The sequence below is a fragment of the Balaenoptera physalus genome, assembly GCF_965194825.1.
Source record: "Balaenoptera physalus genome assembly, contig: HAP1_SCAFFOLD_1751, whole genome shotgun sequence".
In the NCBI taxonomy this organism is placed as follows: Eukaryota; Metazoa; Chordata; class Mammalia; order Artiodactyla; family Balaenopteridae; genus Balaenoptera; species Balaenoptera physalus.
In genome coordinates, this window is record NW_028125052.1 from 12,383 (window position 1) to 31,949 (window position 19,567).

Consider the following 19,567-nt stretch of genomic DNA (forward strand, 5'->3'; position numbering starts at 1 on the left):
ACGATGGGCTGGTAAACCACGGGGCGATAGTTGAGATGGTAAGTGGTTGGCTTCTGGATATATTTTGTAATTATATGTGAACATGTCTGTCTTCCATCGGACTGTGAGTTCCTTAAAGGCAAGGACTAGGTCTTATTTATTTTTATATCCTTAATGCCTAGTACTATGCCTGACACACAGTAGCTGTTTAATAACTGCTGAATGAATGCATTCTATTTCTCAAAAAGATTATATGCTCTTTGGGGGCAGTATGCATGTCTTTTGCATCTTTGCAATCCGCTCAGCATCAAGCCCTGTGCCTTCCTTGCCCTGGGTAAGTTTTCTCGGCCTCACAGTTCATGGGTTGATATAGGCTAAAGCCCCACTTCCCCAGACCCCCAGCCTACCAGGCTAATGGGCAGAAGGTAAAGGTCTTTTACTGTTTTTTCTCCAACTTCAAGTTTTAAAAGTACCCACCAGAATGTGTCTGGAGGCCCAAACACCCTTAAGGCACAGTGTGAGCGAGTAGAGAAAAGCAATCAGAATGAAGAGGGAACCACCTCTAACAGGTTTCCAAGGAAGGTTACCATTCTGGAGAGGTGCTACAGAGGACCTATGGCACCCTGATGATAGGGCATCAGAACCTAGGGACCCACCCTGTCTTCAGTGCCAACCTCGCAAAACCTTTACACTGTTTAAGGAGGACGGTAGAGGCTCCTGGGTGGCACAAGAAGGCTTCAGCAGCTCCACACACCACAATAACCACAGCATTGCCCGAACCTTTCTTGGTCAGCAAATACTTCAAGGCCAACTCACTCACTGGGCACACACCTGTGAAACCAAAGAGTCAAGTGGTATAACAAACTTGGTGCTTGGGAACGGGATAAGGGGTTCCTCCAGGGTCTTCCTGCTGGAGACAGTTCTTCTGTCTCCTGACTGTGCTTGTTTCCACTCTTCTGTCTTTCACCTCCATATCCTGGGTTAGCCCTGAGGTTGGTCCTTAAGGTCAGCTTCTTGCCTTGCAGCTCTGAGCTACTACAGTTGGGGCTACATTGAGTTCTTCTGCCTAATTTCTCTTAACTCTATAGGATTTAAGCCCATCCCTTCCTTCTCTACCCAGGAACCACAGCTGTCTTCCACTCTCCCCAGGCTGATGGCAATGGAGGCTCTCCAGAGTTCTCTTCCCTAGGAGTAATGAGGAATAGTCACCACCAACATGTTTCCTCCTTAGAGCAACCTGGCAAAGGGAAGCCATTGGCTGGGGGTTCTGGAGAGTAGGCAGACCCAGAATCCTGTCCAAGCCAAATTGAAATGTAGATGAACCGTGGAATGAGGATGACATCTTGCTGCTCTACAACAGTCACAGAGTCTTTCCACACCTCTGTTTTCCAACTTTGCCCTGTGCAAAGTTCTGTTCTCTCTTGGGATGGCAGACATTGGCTCCAGGCCACAGTCCTAGAGATCCATGGTCATACCAACCTCAGAGGGGAGTAGAATCATCCTCTGGGACTCTAGTGGTCCCACCTGGCCCCTCCAGATATCAATGTATCTTACATTTAATGTTTGGCTTTGGTTGTTTTCTGGTGTCCAGAAGGATGGATATTCATCCAAAGAAAAGGACATTTGGCACAGTACCATGGCTTGAAGCCTGGCATGTGGAAGTTGTCCTGGATTCTGACGGATGCCTATCCTTTATCCCTTGATGTCTTATGCAAGTTCAAAGGGGTTCTCAGGAGATGAAGGTCATGGGCCAGGAGGGTACCAGCTAGTATGAAAGACTTAAAAGTGTCTTTGAGACACCCTGAGATGAGAGCTGCTAAATAAATGACTAGTCAAAAGAAGCCAGTTGACATCCCTCAAAAATCAGGCAAAGTTCATCTGAGCTGTCCCATTCATGCCTCATTTTCCCTCTGTTTGGTTTTGATATTTGGTTTTTGCTTTCTGCTTTCCACTTTGGCTTTGATCCTGAACTCCAGGCTTCTGCTTCCTCCTCTGAAAGGATCCATGGCAACGCTTACTAATGCATATAACTTATCCTGCTGCCTAATCAAACCCTGCCTCTCGGATCTTGGACAGAACCTGAGGCTTGGACACATATTCCTGTTACTGGCCCAGTGTGTTCTGGACTCATTTTCTACTAAGAAGTCCTCTTCCAGCAGGGAGTGAGAACTGGACTGACTGTCAAGTCTTATAGAAGTTGGAGTCCTGAGGTAGGTCAGAGAATGGAATGATTTCTTATACCCACCCACTGACATCATATAATCTCACACAATTGGGATCCAGAAGATCCCTTCCAAGGTCCCTACATAAAGAGTGATGGCTGGGAAATTCTGAGCAAAGCCAGTGGCCTCAGTGGCAAAGTTGATGAAGACACCATAAGAGAGAATGCCATGGGGGTGGTTGGCAATGATATAGTTGTGTTTGGGACAGAGGTCATGAGTCTTCACCAGCTGTTAGAGGGAGATTGGATCAGAGTAGTGGATAGAAGGAAGAGAGGACATGTGGACTCAGATCCCAGTAGGTAGCCTGTGTTGCCCTTGGGGAGCCCCAAATCCCTATTCACTGGGATGTCTTCACTGCCACAGGATTGCGAGGGATTATGATGCTCAGAGAGGCTGACCTGGGTCTGCCACTCTGAGGCAAGGTGTTATCCATTTGTCTCCCCACCTGCCCATCCGTCTTGGGTCTCTATTCTGCAATATGCCTCTGGGCCTTTATGTCCACTGCTGGCCACCAAAGCCTTTGAAACCATGGGGCTGAATAGGGAGGAAGAGTCTGAGTAAGAGGGAATGAGGGTACTCAGAGGTAGCATAGTCACCATTACTGGGAAGTAATTTGGAAATAATTCCAGAGCGTCCAGTTTCATACCCAAGTTGAACGCCTACCACCAGCAGGTATGGAAGGGAAGGGAAGACTGGGTGAGATCTTGCCAATCCCTCTACTTCTCTCGGAGGTGGAGGGTTCTTCCTAAAATCTTCAGGTCACTAGAGGGGCCTCCTTCTCACATTTCCATATCTTGGGCACAGAGCTATAGGTATTGTCCCTAAATCCAACTCCCAAGGAGACACAGGAAGTCCCGGCTCCTCTGGAGCAGTCAGAAAGGTGGGAGGGAAGTAGTAGGATGCTGGGAGCACCCTCCCAGAAACCAGGCTCAATTCTTCCTGGGAAACCTGGCAGAGACCTCTGTTCCTTGCTGGGCTTTGCCCTCCTGTCTCCCTTTGCCTTCCTGTGCTCCTCTCCCTCTCTCCTTCGCTTCGCCTCCCTGACCTCCTTTCCTTTCCCTTTCCTCTTCTTTCCTCTCCCCACCTCTTCTCCATCTGTTTCTCCCACTCTCTCCTTCCACGCCCACCCCATCCCTGTGGTTCCATCCTTGGTACATACAGGGACCACCACTCTTCCCCTGTTTCTTACCTGGACTGTGGGTGTTTCAGTCATAGGCGAGCCAGGCTAAGGCGAGCACGCACAGCATCCCGAATTTAGTGAACACCAGAAAGTAGGGTATAAGAAGAATAGGAATAGCTCCTGAGGGGACACAAAGGGTTCGTGCCCTTCAGTTCCCTTCAAGTTTAATACACCTATCATAACCCCAATCTCTGCTCTGTAGTGAAGGAGCAGGTCGAGGCCGGTGTGAGACTCTTCTCTCCTCATCACACCCCCCAACACCCTACCACACTCCTAGCTCTGCTGTGGTCCGGGATGACCTCTGAGTCCCTGGATCTGGGTCCCCTTGATGGCTGGTATCTTAACTGAGGAAACAGCAGATCCATGACGTTCTCAGAGGAGCTCCTCAGCTGGGGTCAAAGGACAGCACTACTTGGCAATTGGAAGGAAACAGCATCTTGGGTCGGTGGCTTACATCCCCATTCTGGGACCTCAGGAAGTCCTTTCTGAAAGCTCAACCCTCCTTCCTTTGTGCAAATGCTCTGTCAGCACATTCCAGTGGAGAGGGGCAGCCTGCAGTCTATGGGCTGTTTGATGCTGAGAAGAAAACACATATTAGAAACTGCTTTACTTTGTTCAATTTTGTCCCATTAGAAATCTCTCAAAAGTTCAGAAGGGAGAAAAATCATCTCTGTTAGCAAAGGGTCACAGCAGGCTGTGAAATGCAGACGGGATACATCTTACAGCAGTGGAAGTTGAATTCCATTTTAAAATCTGCATTCATGAGAATGAGGGGCTCAGTACAGATATTGTGAATTTAAAAATACCCAGCTAAAAGAATGACTTCTTTGACAAGATAATATCATAGTAGATAAAAGTTTCAGAGAAGGGGAAGAAACTCAAGAGTTACCTGCCAGCAGGTTTGTCTCTCGCATTTTGGGCTTAGATGAAAATAACAGGAAAAAGATGGAATGGAAATTAAAAAAAAAAAAAAAAGTCGTGTTATGGAGTAGAAGAAACCTTAATGATAGGCTGAATTCCCCTTACAAGAGCTGGCTGAAGGGGTTGTTGTAAGCATACCAATTAAATAGGAAAAATAACAGGGGGAGGAATTTATGGGAAGATTGCCATGGATACAAATCTTGCTACCTCTGACCCACATAAAAGATGAGAGTAAATTTGCTGGGTAAGCTTCAGAAGAAAACTTAGGTAATGTTAAATATGAATCATTATTATTATTTTTTCAACTTCTTTATTGGAGTATAATGGCTGTATAATGGTGTGTTATTTTCTGCTTTATAACAAAGTGAATCAGCTATACATATACATATATCCCCATATCCCCTCCATCTTGCATCTCCCTCCCACCCTCCCTATCCCACCCTTCTAGGTGGTCACAAAACACCGAGCTGATTTCCCTGTGCTATGTGGCTGTTTCCCACTAGCTACCTATTTTACATTTGGTAGTGTATATACGTCCATGCCACTCTCTCACTTCGTCCCAGTTTACCCTTCCCCCTCCCCATGTCCTCAAGTCCATTCTCTAGTAGGTCTGCATCTTTATTCCAATCCTGCCCCTAGGTTCTTCAGAACCATATTTTATTATTATTTATTTTTTTAGGTTCCATATACATGTGTTAGCATATGGTATTTGTTTTTCTCTTTCTGACTTACTTCACTCTGTATGACAGTCTCTAGATTCATCCATGTGTCTGCAAATGACCCAGTTTCATTCCTTTTTATGGCTGAGTAATATTCCATTTTACATATGTGCCACATCTTCTTTATCCATTCATCTGTCGATGGACACTTAGGTTGCTTCCATGTCTTGGCTATTGTAAATCGTGCTGCAATGAACATTGGAGTGAATGTGTCTTTTTGAATTATGGTTTTCTCAGGGTATATGCCTGGTGGTGGGATTGCTGGGTCATATGGTAACTCTATTTTTAGTTTTTTAAGGAACCTCCATACTGTTCTCCACAGTGGCTGTATCAATTTACATTCCCACCAACAGTGCAAGAGGGTTCCCTTTTCTCCACACCCTTAGAGGGATTTTTTTTAGTAGATTTTAAAAGTATTTAATTTAATGGGATTTTCTACACAGATGATCATGTCATCTGTGAATTAGGAAAGTTGTATTTCTTACTTTTCAATGTGTATGCTTTTCTTTCTATTTTTTTTCCCCTCTTGCTTTACTGCACTTGCTAGGACTTTTAGTATGATGTTGAATACAAATGGTGAGAGTGAACATCCTTGCTTTGCTCCCCATCTTAGGGAGAAAGCTTTCAGTCTTTCACCATTAAATATGATATTACCTGCAGGGTTTTTTTTTTTTTTACAGATGCTCTTTATCAAGTTGAGAAAATTGCCTTCTATTCCTAGTTTGCTGAGAGATTTTATCATGGATTAAAGTTTGTCAAATGCTTTTTCTACATCAACTGATATAATAGTGTGTGTTTTTTCTCCCTTTGGTGGTTAATATGTTAGGCTACATTGATTGATTTTCAAATATTTACACTTGCATTCTGAGACAGAGCTCACTTGGTCATGGTATATTAATCTTTGTTTGATTTGCTTGTATTTTTTTGAGGATTTTTGCATTTATATTCATGAGGAATATTGGACTGTAGTTTTCTTTTTTGTACTGTTTTGTCTGGTGTTGGTATCAGGGCCTGGCCTCATAAATGAGTTGAGAAGTGTTCCTTCCTCTTGTATTTTCTGAAAAAGATTGTTTAGAATTTGTTGATATATCATCTTTAAAATGTTTGGAAGAATATGCTGTTGAAACCAACTGGGTCTGCAGATTTCTGTGTTGGAAGGTTTATAACCTTCCAAAATTAAAATTTTCTTTAATTAATAGTTACAGGTTATCTATTTCTGTTGGGTGAGTTTTGGTTGTTTGTGGTTTTCAAGGAAGTCTTCAAATATAATTGTTAATTTGTCTATTTTTTTCCAGTTCTGTCAGGTTTCACTTCATATATTTTAAAGCTCTATTGTTAGGTGCCTAGAAATTTAGGATAGTTATGTCTTCTTGGTGAATTGACCCTTTTACCATTATGTAATATCCTTTTTCACCCTTGGTCTTGATTTAAAAAAAATAAATTGAAACCTGTACACCCTCACATTACTAATGATTACTAGTTTAAGTTAAAGATGGTACCAATATGAAGCTAAGTGGGTCCTTTCTTCAAATCATTTCTGATTCATTTTGCTTGCTAACTTTTCCCATATAGTAATAGTCAACATTTACTGTACACTCATCATGTAAAACTAAGTATTTTATTAGTGTATTTTATTTAATCTTCATAAAACACCCATTAGGACAATAATCATTCTCATTTTGTGAATGAGGAACCCAGGTTCAGAGAAGTTAAATAACCACTTAAGGTCACACAGCCAGCTAGTGGGTGATCCAGAGTTAAGAACTCACACTCTTCCTCCAGAGACTGTACTCTTTGCCACTTAGCTCTAATTATTGCTTTCCTTTAGTCAATTATTAATTCCCATCAGTTCTGTCCTCCAAACATCTTTCAAATTATTCTATTCCCCACCTCCATGCTACCATCCGGTGCAAGCCACCATTCTCTCTCTCTAAGCTGACTGCCAATGTCTTCCCAACAGGTTACCTGCTTCAATTTGAACCATGATGCAGCCAGCATGCTAAATGCAAATCTCTGTCCTTCTATAGTCTATAACCAAGAACATGGCTGGTTTGTCAAAGAGACATTTCTGTGGTCCTGTGATTACTTAATGGATCAAAATTAGTGATAAATGTGAGAACCTATGGGGGTTAATGGTAATTCAATAATTCAACAACTCACATGTCTTCCTATGACTCTTAGGATGCAGTCCAGTCTCATAACCTTGGTTCTGAAGGTCCTCGGTGATGGAGCCCCTGGCCATCCCCTGGTTCTCTGCATGCCACCATACTGTTCTTCTGTCAGTTTCTTCAACTCATTGTGTTCCCCAGTCTCTGGGCTTCTGTGCATGTTGTCCCTTTTGTCTGGAAGACTCTTTCCTCAGCTCGTTGCCTGGCTAGCTCCTATTCATATTTCAGGCCTCAGGATAAATGTCACAGTTTCAACATTTTGGAGCTATCTTTAACTTCTCTCTCTTTCCAAAAAAAAAAAAAAAAATCTCTCCCATTCATCCTCCTGCCTCTGTCTCCATTGCCACTGCTGTGGTCCAGAACTTGATCTCCTCTGGTCTGGACTGCAGCCTCTTGTCTATTCTTGCCTGCTGGTCTCTTCCCCTCCAGTTTATTTTCCATGCCGCAAATATATTTTTAAGGCACAGTCATAATGTTGTTTGCCTCCTCTGAAACCTTCAGTATTTTCCCACTGCTAACAGGATAAAGTCCAAACATGTTAGCCTGCTGTTTAAGGCCCTCCATGGGCTGGCCCCACACACCTTCTTGGCCTCATCTCTCAGCACCGGCACTCACACCCCTTATGATCTAGCATGAGGTGATCATAACCACACTACTGTAAGGACACAGGGTGATCTGAAGTGGTTCATGGATGGAAAGTTATTTTAATGTGTAGTGAATAAAAGTGAATTCATGGTGGTAATGTAAAGTTTCCTGTTAGAATATATTAACTTAGGTTACAGGAATGAGTCAATTTGGGGAAAAAATGTTAAGTAATAATAGCATAAGTGGTACTCAGCTGTGGGAAGAACCAGAAAGTGGGATGCAAATGACTGAAGAATGGGAAACGGGGGTCCAACCACCTTAGTCTGCTCCCGATTCTTTCAACCCACCGTGCAATTTCACCTCTCCATGCCTTTGGTGATACTGTTCCCTTATTCTGACTACCCGCTCTCCAACTTTCTGTCTATATCAAAATTCTCTCAGCCCTCAAAGCTTAACTCAAATGATACCTCCTTGATGATATCTTTGCTTATTCTCTGGTCAGAATGAAGAGTTCCCTCCTCTACACACCCACAGCACATTAATTCTGCATCTATTTGGCCCTGTTTCATTTTGCTGCTTGTGTAGTTAGCACCTTACATGGCTGGCCCTTTGCCTTTTAGACAGTAAGCTTCTTTTTTTTTTAATAAATTTATTTATTTTTGGCTGTGTTGGGTCTTTGTTGTTGTGCACAAGCTTCTCATTGCAGTGCCTTCTCTTGTTGCGGAGCATGGGCTCTAGGCACGCAGGCTTCAGTAGTTGTGGCTCTCGGGCTCTAGAGCACAGGCTCAGTAGTTGTGGCGCATGGGCTTCGTTGTGCCATGGCATGTGGGATATTCCCTGACCAGGGCTCGAACCGTGTCCCCTGCATTAGCAGGCGGATTCTTAACAACTGCGGCACCAGGGAAGCCCTAGACAATAAGCTTCTTGAAAACAGCCTTCAGCACAGTGCCAAGCACAGGAGGATGACTCAGGATAAATGTATTTGTTACATTCAGTTGTAGCACAGGGAAGTTTGATTTCAAAATTCTCCAAGTGACAGGTGAATGTTAACAGGGAAAGAAACCACCAATGCCCTTATTCCAAATAAAGAAAGGCCTTCTGAGGTTCCAGGGTGTGCATGAGTGTGTAAGGCTATGGACAGCCTGTCATTTCTAGTGTAAAACGAAAACCCGGTGTCTTAATCAGTTGGCTCAAAGCCTTCAGAAATCCAAGAATGTGGCTGGTTTGTCAAAGACGAGTTTCTGTGGCTTTGTGATTACTTATTGGATCTGTATTACCATAAATATGAGAACCCGCGAGAGTAAAAAAAAGATAACTTAGTAATTCAGCAAACATAGACGAAGCATACCTCATGTGAAATATCTGTGCTAGAAGCAATGGGGGCAGGCTTGGGGCCTGGAAGGAGGAGGGTGAAAAGCATAAGTATGAAAATGATGAAAATACCTTAAGTATGGTTACTGATAAGTTGTAAGAGCATTTATTGTCAACAAGCACACTGTTCAGCACTTAATGTACATTAGCTCATTTAATCCTCTCATGACCCTGAGAGGTAGATAATTTGTTATCCCCATTTTACATATGAAGAAACTGAGGTTCAGAGACATCACATATCTTCATTTCAAGCTTTGGGGAAGAAAGTAGGTAGCATTTGTTGAGTCTTTATTATGAACCAAGAGCTACTTTAAGCACTTTGTGTATGTTTAATTAATTTTAAGTCATATTAAGACATGTAAAAAATAAAGTTCCTGCTTTCCAGAAACTCATAGTCAAGAGGGGAATACTGACACCATAAATAATGGATATATCCTAGAGAGTGAGAACAATACAGTTAGGGTTCAAATGTCATTTTATGGGGACCAAAGTAGAAGGCCATTCTTTACTACCAGGCAACCTAGAAAGCCTTCTTGCAGAAGGTAAGAGTTAAATTGAATCTTGAAGGAAGAGTAGGGTTTTGACAGATGGATTTGTGCTGGAAGGGCCTTCCACGCACAAGGAAGAGCTCAAATGAAGGCCTGGAGATGGAAGAGTCCAAGGTCTGTGAGTAATACCATAACCTGCAAAATTACAGGGAGCATGGGAAGCCATGGAACAGGAGATGACACTGGGAGGGAGCAGGGGAGCTCAGGTCCCATGTTGAATGGAATGAGCAACCAATGATTGTTCTTAGCAGAGGAAGACCGTGATTATATCTGCGTATCAGTAAGATCATCTGAGACGACTGTACGAGCAGGAGAAACGGTAGGCAGAGAGGTCAGTTAAGAGTTGCAGTGACTTAGATGAGAGGCAATGGAAACGTGAAATCAGCCACTACTTCAGAAATCAATTTGAACGATACTATGGAGGTAGAATTTTCAGGGGTTTTCAGTTGACTGGATGTAGGGGGTGAAGGAGAGGGAGTAGTGAATGATGCCTTGAAAGGGCCTGTGGGAATGCTCGGCAGGTATCAGAGTCTCTGCCTCATTTTCTAGGATCTAGTTACTCATTAGTCTTCCTGAAGGTGCAATAAATTTAGAGTCTAGGGTGCCTGTCTCAGAAGTGGTAGTCACTCTTCTGTTGATCAAACGTCTTCTAAGGTGGGGTGGTTGGGCTCTGATGTCAATTTCTATAACAGAAAGAAAATGAACATCTACTGAGGGTTTTCTTTCCTCTTTGATTTTCAGAATGGTCTTGAGAGCTCTGTTCTACAATGGTAGAGGGTGACTGACTTACTTGCACAAGCTCACACAACAAGTAAATGGCAGACCTGGTCTGTCTGACTCCCAAGAGTATGTTCTATTTTTTGTATTATCAGCAACCAGAGATAGGAGGCAGACACACACACACACACACACACACACACACACACACACACACACACACACAAAGATGTCCATGAGAGAGAAAAAAGAACAAGAGGTGGACTGAAAGGTCTTTACTGAGGAGAAGAAATCTGAAAGAATCAACAGTGTCAAGCTTGGTCTTGCAAGAAACATAACAATGACAAGACGTGGCTCCTGTTTTCATGGAGCTTACTGGGTAGAGGAGGCATAGGGTATAAAGGCTGCTATGCAACCAATTTTTCCAAAGTGCTCTGGACTTTCAGAGATAATGTAGTCTCAGGTTGCCAGGAAAATGTTGCAGAGAAGGTATGACTTGAGCAATATCTCAAAGGAGGGGTTGTCCATGGATAGTCCAGGAAGGGTGTTCAGGGAATCTTTTAAGTGGAGGAAATAGAGCAGAGGTGAAGGAGTGCGAGAGTAAGTACCCTTCACATTTGTTCTGTGAATAGATTGCCTGGAATATGAGCTTTGCCTAGGGGAAGAGTAGGGGGATGAGCCGGTAAAGAGTTCGAGGCAGAGAGTGCAGCAGTGCTTTGAATGCCCAGGATAACACATTTGTACTTCATCAAGTAGGCAAGGGAAAACCGCTGACTATTTTTGAGCAGCAAAGGGCTGTAATCAAAGATGCATTTGAAAGACTCTCCTGGTTGTAGGCAGTGGAATATATGGGAGAGGGTGGAGAATAGAAGGCCAAGAAAGAGGATATTGCAACAGTTTAGATAGATGGCAATACAAGCCCAGAAAAGAAGAGACAGATGGAGAGCCATCTTTTAACTGGAAGCTGGGCCTCAGAGGGGCTCTCAGGAGCATTGCCTAATTCCAAGGGTCATGAATATTTATATTCCACATCTCCCCCAAACCATCTCTTCATTCTTCTCTCCTCGCTTCTTTTCTCCTTCTTGTCCCTCTGCCTTTTCTCTCCCCCTCTTCCCTACTTTTTCCCCCATCACTCCCAGTAGTGTTCAGTAATCAGCCATGATTCTCAACATCATTCAGGAAGGAGGAGAAGCGCTGAGGGAGGCTCTGAGCAAGACAGAAAGAATGAAGGAAAGAGGGTGAGAAAAAGAAGGAAGAAATGAATTAGGAAGGAGGAAGGGAGGGAGGAAGGAAGGAAGGACACTTTTCTGTAAGGAGCATTTACTGGGAACCAGGCCATGGACCCCTTTGGCAGTCTGGTGAAGCCCTTTTCTGAACAGTATTTTTTAATGCACAAAATAAAATACACAGAGTTACAAAGGAAACTCATCATAGTAAAATACCGTTATCAAAATATTGCCAAAAATGTCATACAGTAACATGGGCTTCTTGATTTATGCATTAAATAACCACACCTAATGGTAGTTCCAATAACTGTTGGAATTTGGACGTGGTAACGAGCATAAATGAACTTTTGAGATGACTGCAACAACTGGCATGTGAAATGTAAATCTCTGTGATGTCTATTATCGACAAATTCACAGGTATTTCTGTGGTTTGCTGCCTACATTCATCATTTCAATATGAAGTTAGTGAAAATAAACAGGTAAGTTTTTCCATCCAAATTCAACGTTGTCCCTCCCTGCCTCATTCTAGGTCTATAGGTCCTTAGTTAAGAACCACTGCTCTACGGGGTCATATAGCTTCCCACAGATTGGACTTGGCAGCCTCCTAACCTCTCCCATCCTTCAGGATGACATTTCTCCACGTCCAGTTTCCAAACTTGCCCCTGTAATTGGCTGCTCACAAAGCCCTGGTTTCTGACTGAGAAAAGCTTCAAGCTCTCAGCCCATTTGCCCAGCACTGATGACTGTCATTCTCTGAGTCCATTGAAGAACTGGCCCTTTCTCAAAATTCTGTCTAATGAGTCACTCATGCAGCCCATAGATTTTCCATAATTCTCTCATCATAGTCTTATCCTGGAAAATCACCTTACATCTACCAGTAACACCAACTCTGCCCCTGCCCCCGAATAGGTCTCTTTTCAGCTAGTTCACAGGGGACAGTCCTGAGAGAAGGTTGGGGTAATCTTTAAACCAGGAAACCTGCAGCCTCACTCCTGGTCTTCATGCCCCTCAGATGGGAGGAGAAAAATCTAATGAACTCAACAGTAGCCATCTCTCTGAGTGGAGAGGCACAGTCCTTCCCAGAGAGAGAGGACCAATGAAATGATCTCTTTGGAGCCCTCCTCATCTGGAGATTCCTGGTCTCTTTCTTCATCTGTTCCCTTGTGCTTTCCAGCCCCTGGGGTTCACTCACCTACAAAGACATAGGCTGGGATCCACTGCAAAACAGAGAGTGTTTGGAGGCTTTCCTGAAGATACCGATGGGAGAGAAAGGCAATGGCTACGGTGCTGTTCTGTTATGGTAAGAAGGCTGGTGCCTCCAAAGCTGAGCTGATTGCAGGTGCTTTGCTTTAATCTCATCACTGAGTCCTTTTATCTGCTGGAGGTTTTAGCCTTGACTTAACGTTTCTCCAGTCTTCCCTGTTCTCTTCTCACCTCAACTTCCTACACACACACACCAGGCTTTAGATCATACTTTCTAATCTCTCTAATATGCATCCTTTCCCCATAGATGCTCAATTGCCTCGGGCTGGTTCTAGCTGTGTGTGTGGGAGGTGGGGTGGGGAGGAGGGGTCCCTCACAAATTAGTGCAGGAAAAGGGAATGGCTTAGGCCTCAAATAGGATCTCTGAAAAGCAGTCTGCTCTGGTGGATGCTCTTTGACTCCTCCTGTCTTCTGCTGAGAGCCACCTAGTCGACTAGAGCCTTTTTTTGCATGAATATCTAGACTTCTCAGATCCCTCCTTGTGCCTCTGTTCCCAGGGGTTCTGTACCAGTGGCCAGTGGGAGAAGCATTGCACAGAGAGCAGACCTGGCTTTCGGTCCTGGCTCCGCCAAGTTCCTCCCCGGACGCTGTGGGGGAATCGCTCTGTTTCTCCAGATCTGTTGTTGGGAGGCATTCTAGTTGCTAAAGGCATGGACTTTAGAGCCAGATAGCTGGGGTTCAGATCTCAGCTCTTCCACTTACAAGTTGGCAAATCTCTGTGGCTCAGTTTCCCCAACTGTAAAATGGGGATAATAATGGCACCTGCTTCATAGGGTTGTTCTGAGGATTGAGTGAGTGAATGTAAAGCACTTAGCACAGGGCCTGGCTGGCACACAGGAGGTATTACTGTAAGTGTTTCCTATTATTATTCTTCGTTTAATTAAATGAATGACTACTGAACATCTATTATGTTTCAGGCTAAAAGGCTTGCTTCTGAACACCAGCCTTTTCAAATTTAAAGATTGTCTCCAGGTCCCAGGCCTGTGGATTCCTTTTTTCGGTAACTATCTGTTGAGTGATTACCGTTTGCCAGGTTCTGTTCTAGGTGTTGAGGATTCATTGGGGAAGAAGATGGGCATGATTCCTGCCTTCGCTGAACTCACAGTCTAGTGGAGGAGACAGACATTAAAAACTTACAAAACTGTCTATACACTTGAATTTCTGATAAGCATCCTAAAGGAAAAGGCCAGTAATTCTCAGCATAAGGCTTCTAATGTAGGTGCTCAAAAAAATCTTTTGAATGTAATCAAAAAGGTTGCTAGGAAAATCAAATACAAAAAGGTATCAAGTGTCTTACAAGTACAAGGAAATATTGATTCCTTAGCCTTTTCCAGGAATATTAGTGGAACTCTGTCTCCCTCCCTATCTCCCACTCTGGCTTGGGCCTCCTCGATTAGACTGACTAATATGAATCTTCGGAGTTTAGCTTAGGGGATGGTTTTGGTGCACCTTGGGATGTATTGTCCTCCCCAAATGTACCCTCCATGGCCACTTGACATGCCACCCTTCCTCCTCTTCCTCTTTCTTTTCTTCCCCTTGGTTAGCTGGGGTTACCAAACTGCTTCTTGGGGGCTAGTTGGCCACATACAGGGTGAGACATATAAGAGCACATCTGCTCAGAATCTGCAGGGGAGAAGGGAGAGAGGTAAGAGGTGGGCCTGGGCTCTTCCAAGGCAAAGCACAGATGTGGGGAGGGCGAGAGTATCCTGGATAGATGAGTTCCAAAATGCTGCCAGCTCCAAGGCTGCTTACAAATCAGGTCTCTACCCCGCTTCACTTTCAGATGGGTAAATGGAAGAGGCCTAGAAAGGGCTCACACATGGTGCTAGATGCAGGGCAAAGACGCACGGATTTCTATTTCTGTCTCCCTATTGTCCGGTTCAGGGCCTGGTACAGTGTAGGCATTCAAGTAAATGCTTGTGGAATAAATAATGAGGTCTGGTTTCCTGGTTCTTTAAGCAAGATGGACTGGCAGGGCTGGGCCATGACCCTGATTTGCCAGCCATTTCCCCCCCAAAACAAAGAGCATACCATCTGAGCTGGAGCCTCCCTGAGCCAACAGGACAAGGATAACACGAACACCAGTGAATGTAGTAAAAGCAGGAAGAAGAGAAGTAGGTGACCAGACAAATCCTGAATAACCAGCACTCATGATTTCTCAAGTACAATCCAACCAAGCAATAAGCAAACCCTTAGCTGCCTCAGAGTAAACAGTATCAAAGGAGAGGTGGCTGAGAAGCACAAAAGGGTCTGGTAGTTTCCTTCATAGACATTTAGGGCTGATATGATTGTAACCCTCAAGAAACTCACAGTCCAACATGTGAGGTGGATGGAATCACAGACACCCGAATGGGGTGCCGTGGGGTGTGCAGACACAGATGAGAGAAGCATCCGCCAGCCTGAGGAGGACAGGGAAGCCTCTATGGAAGCAGAGGTGCTGCGGTGAGGAGAAAGGGTGCAAAAGGCATGGAAGGACAGCACGGGGAAGACTGCAATTAGCTCACCAAACCAGAAGCTAAGAAGCTTTGCAGGAACAACAGAAAACCAAAGAAGACTGGAAGGAAAAGGAGAGCAAGGGCACTTAGGAGCTCAGGAGAAGTGGGTGGAAGTGAGGGAAATGCTGAGAAAGAAGCAGCCCTAGGATTCCTTCTTCCTGGATTCTGAAGGTTCACCCTCAGCCTTCAGAATGACTCATTTCTAGAAAGCTTTGGATAGCTGAGGTTTGCCATAATGTGTTTTCTTCTGATCGTTCCCCTTCAATCATACTCTTACTTGTTTCAGTACTGCAATTTCAGCAATACCTGCATAGGAGAACCTATTTAATGCCAGTCAATGGGCTAGGTACTATACAAGGGACATACATAGTCCCTTCTTTCACCAAAGTTTTATTGAGGTTCTACTCAAGCCTGGCATTATTCTAGGTTGATAATCATGTGTGTGGTGGGTCAGGGGGCTGGCAGGGAGTGAAAAGTACACACATCATCAACACAAGGATTGGGGCCATCAGAGAAGTATAAAGAAGACGGAGGGGAAGGCTAGTACCTGTGTGACCTTGGACAAGACACTTCCCTTCTCTGAGTCTTGGTTTCCTCCTCTGGAAAAAGGGACTAATCATATTTATTTGCTGTGAGGAGTAGTGGTAATGTTTGAAATGTTCTCGGGCAGTGTCTGCCACTCAGAAGCTTTTCCATGGTACTGGTACTCAGCTGTGCAGGGGGGTGGCATTTGCAATGGGCTTCAACAGGCAGAGAAGTAGGAAGAGTGATCTGTCTTGTGGTGGCTGGGGAGACACAAAAGTCTGCAGGTTTGCTTTGTTAGAGGGACTAGTTTCATTTGATAGGACCCTCAGGTTTGTGGAGGGGAGCAGAAAGACAGAAGATTGGACGTTGGCAAGTGGGGATGTCTTCCTCATAAATCCTTTTATGTCTGGAGATCAGCAGCTCTAGAAAGAACCTACAGAAAGTAAATGAACCCAGGAGTAGTGGCTGGAGGTGGGGACCGAGGAGGTAGAGGGTGGGACAGAACAGTGTATTTCAAAATCTCTTGGAAGTCACTGGATCACTTCTCAGGGCAGGCAGGCTCTGGGGAACAACAGCATATAGTGCCTTGGTTCAGGCTAGAATGACCAACTATGTCTATTTGCTAGGGGCTGAGGAGTTGCCCGGGACTCAGGACTTTCAGTGCTAAAACCAGGGTGGTTTGGGACTTATTGGGACAGCTTGTCCTCTAGTTCAGGCCTTTGTCACTGTCTCCTGGACTTCAGCAGGTTGCTCCCCACTGCTCTACCTACCTTTGGTCCTTTGCTGCTAGAGGATTGCTATCAAACACAGCTCTTACCCTCTGCCCTGTTTCTAACCCTCCAAAGGTTCCCATGGCCTCCGGGATCAAGTTTGAACCCGAGAGCCTGGCCTCCAGAGCCCTTGCTCCACTGGTTTCTGCCCTCCTTGAAAGTCTCACTTTCCATAACTTTCACACCACACCAGATACAGCCTCCTTTCCCAACCAGGAAGTGCCCTTTGCTATTCTGGGCCTTTGCCCACGGTGGTCTCTTATCAGCCTACGCATGCTTAGCATGTCCTACGCATGCTTCAAGTTGCTGTGAAAATGTCACCGTCTGAGATTCTCCACCCTGCTCTCTCCTCTGGATTCCCAAGGTACATTATACAGACTTTTGGGAGAGCAAATATTAGGAAGTTAGTTTGAGAGTGTAGACCCCACTGCTATATCCAGCTTCTAGTGAGATGCTTCATGTACAGTAAGCTTTTGGTATATATATCTTGAATAGTCAGCATATTCACATGATTCAAAATTCAAAAGGGTCTATGGGGAAATTCAGTGAAAAGTCTCCTTCCCACTCCTGGCCTCTAACAATCCCACACCCCTCCTCCTCCTCCAGGGAAATTTTATGCGTGCCCAAGCAAATAAGGTAATTTGCTTTGTTAAATGAATAAAGGAAATAACAGTAGAAATCTAGAAACAATACAAATGTTCAAAATCTGGACCTGGCTAAGTAAGCAATTATATAGGAATCTTATAGACAATCTGCAGTCATTAAAAGTCATAAAAATTATTATAAGGTAGACTCAGTAGTATATGACATGGTAAGCTTTCAAAGCAGAGTATAAAGCAGACCTCTCCACTGAATACACTTTGTGAAGTGATAGGATGAAAGGGGGTCTGAGAGAGAAATGATTGCTGCTTTAAGGTGAAGGGATTCTGGGTTTCCTTTTATGTAAAGTTGTTTGAATATGAAAAGAAAGAGGCTGCATTATTGTGAATCTGCCTGACGAAGAAGCATGATTCATGATGGGACTCATTCATTCAATAATTCATTCTGCAGACACTGAATGCTGGCTTTGTCAGGAGAAGGCCAGAATCAGTGCTGAACTTCCCAGGAAGAGCACTAAGTAGGCGACAGGCCCTAAGAAACTCTAATGGAGCCAGAGGGGTGGGGAGTGTGATGAGTTCATTGCCAGGCTGTTGAGTTCGAGTTTTTGTTCATCAAGAGGAGTGGTGTGGTAGATAGATGATAGGATATGGGTCAGGGAGCTCAGCAGAAAGGTCAGGGCTAGTGCTGGCCATCAGCATACATGTGGTGTGTCATGGAAGCCGGAGGTGGGGTGAGCTCACCCAGGCAGAAGGTAGACAAGGAAAGGAGAAGACAGGTTCCATAAAGCGGGTGAGGAGTATTTCTGCCAATCTCTCAATGTCTCTGAGCCGGGGACAAGGGCACCAGGGTAGCAGAGGTGGTATCTGTTGCTGAGTGTGGGAGGGCCTCAGAGTTCAGGCAGAAATCCTCCCTCCCAGCCCCTGGCTGCCAAGTCTCATGCGCTCACAACCTGGGTCTGGTCTTAGTAGTCCAAGAGGGCCTGGTAGATCAAGAGGGGGGGCTTTGACGGGCTTAGAAAATGTGTAGGAACCCTTAAGTGAGAGGGTGGAATAGAGAGAGGGTTTAAAAGATTCACTTGTACCAAGATTGGATGGGGCTGGAAACAGGTGAGCCTGGCACTGGGAGCAGGAATGTTCTACAGGTTGAGGGATGTAGGGCCCCAGGAAGGGGAAAGTTCTGAGTCCGGGGTATTCCCCTAGTGAGCAGGTCTCATATGTGCCCTTAAAGGGCCTGGCCAGCAAAGCTGATAGAATCATTGCTCAAAATTTAGACAGAGAAAGGGGAGGGGTGATCCCCAGAGCAGTGTGCCAGTGTGGTATTTCGCCCGCCTTCATATGTCCCCCGTGATTTGTGCTTCCCAGGGAATGTGGCAGACTGGAAGGACGTGGCCTGTGGAATCAGGCCCACCTGGAAGCCAGGCCCAGCTCGACACTTAGGGCTGAGTGATCTTTGGGAAATCCCTTCTCTGAGCCTCAAGTTCCTCATTTACAAATTGAGGCAATAATAATATCTACCTTGGGACGTTGTTGTGAGGATTAGAAATAGTCAACTCCTAGTATACAGTAGGTGCTCAATACATGAATTCTTGTTATTTGTGCTACCAAATGGGAATAGGATGGCCTAAGTCATTGCTGAGTTGTATTCTCTTGGAGGGATTTATTGCCAGTTGGGACAAGAAACTGAAATCTTTTTGTTTACCATCTTTTCACATATGTTTGTCAAAGGCGGTCTGGTGGGCAGATAAGTAAAAACCGTTCTCAATTTCCACTGCAGGTAACAATTCTCTCCTGTGCTGGTCATCTCCAGCACACAAAGAAAAGCATGTTCACAAACCTTTTCGCTGGTGGTGATATATATAGAAGACTGAGAAAGCAATAGGGGGGCAGGGGTTAAAATAAGTTGTGAAATACTGAATTTAAAAAACAATGCATCCCCTCCTCTGGCCGCCAAACTTACAAACATTTGCGCCATGTTTTCTAATTGTTCAAAGTGCTTTTCCATATTTTATTTCATTTGTTTCTTACTCTGGCCTGTGAGGTAAGTAGGCCAGATGTTGTCAGCATCTGGGAGGCGCTAAAACTGAGAGAGCTGGTATTAGAACCCATACCTCCTTGCTATGGAGCGTGAGTGAACTGAGCCAGGTTAAACCTTGGATGAATAGGTGAAAAGCAATCTGTGAGGAAATGATGTGCAGGTGTTGGAAGGAGCTGTTTTGCAAGGAGACAAAGGTCACAGTGCCATCTTGTTGTTGGGTGTCTGAAAGAGCTGGGTGGCAGTG

General features: G+C 44.6%; 1 pseudogene across 1 annotated transcript; it reads right to left on the minus strand.

The window, feature by feature from the left end:
- Positions 1 to 635: 635 nt before the first annotated feature.
- Positions 636 to 19,260, minus strand: LOC309654030 (diacylglycerol O-acyltransferase 2-like protein 6; annotated as a pseudogene). Its single transcript has 6 exons — positions 19,246 to 19,260; positions 12,829 to 12,928; positions 3,397 to 3,501; positions 2,798 to 2,873; positions 2,225 to 2,429; positions 636 to 810 (listed from the first exon to the last, which is right to left on the minus strand). The product of its transcript is annotated as a diacylglycerol O-acyltransferase 2-like protein 6 (transcript).
- Between the last annotated feature and the right edge of the window lie 307 nt (positions 19,261 to 19,567).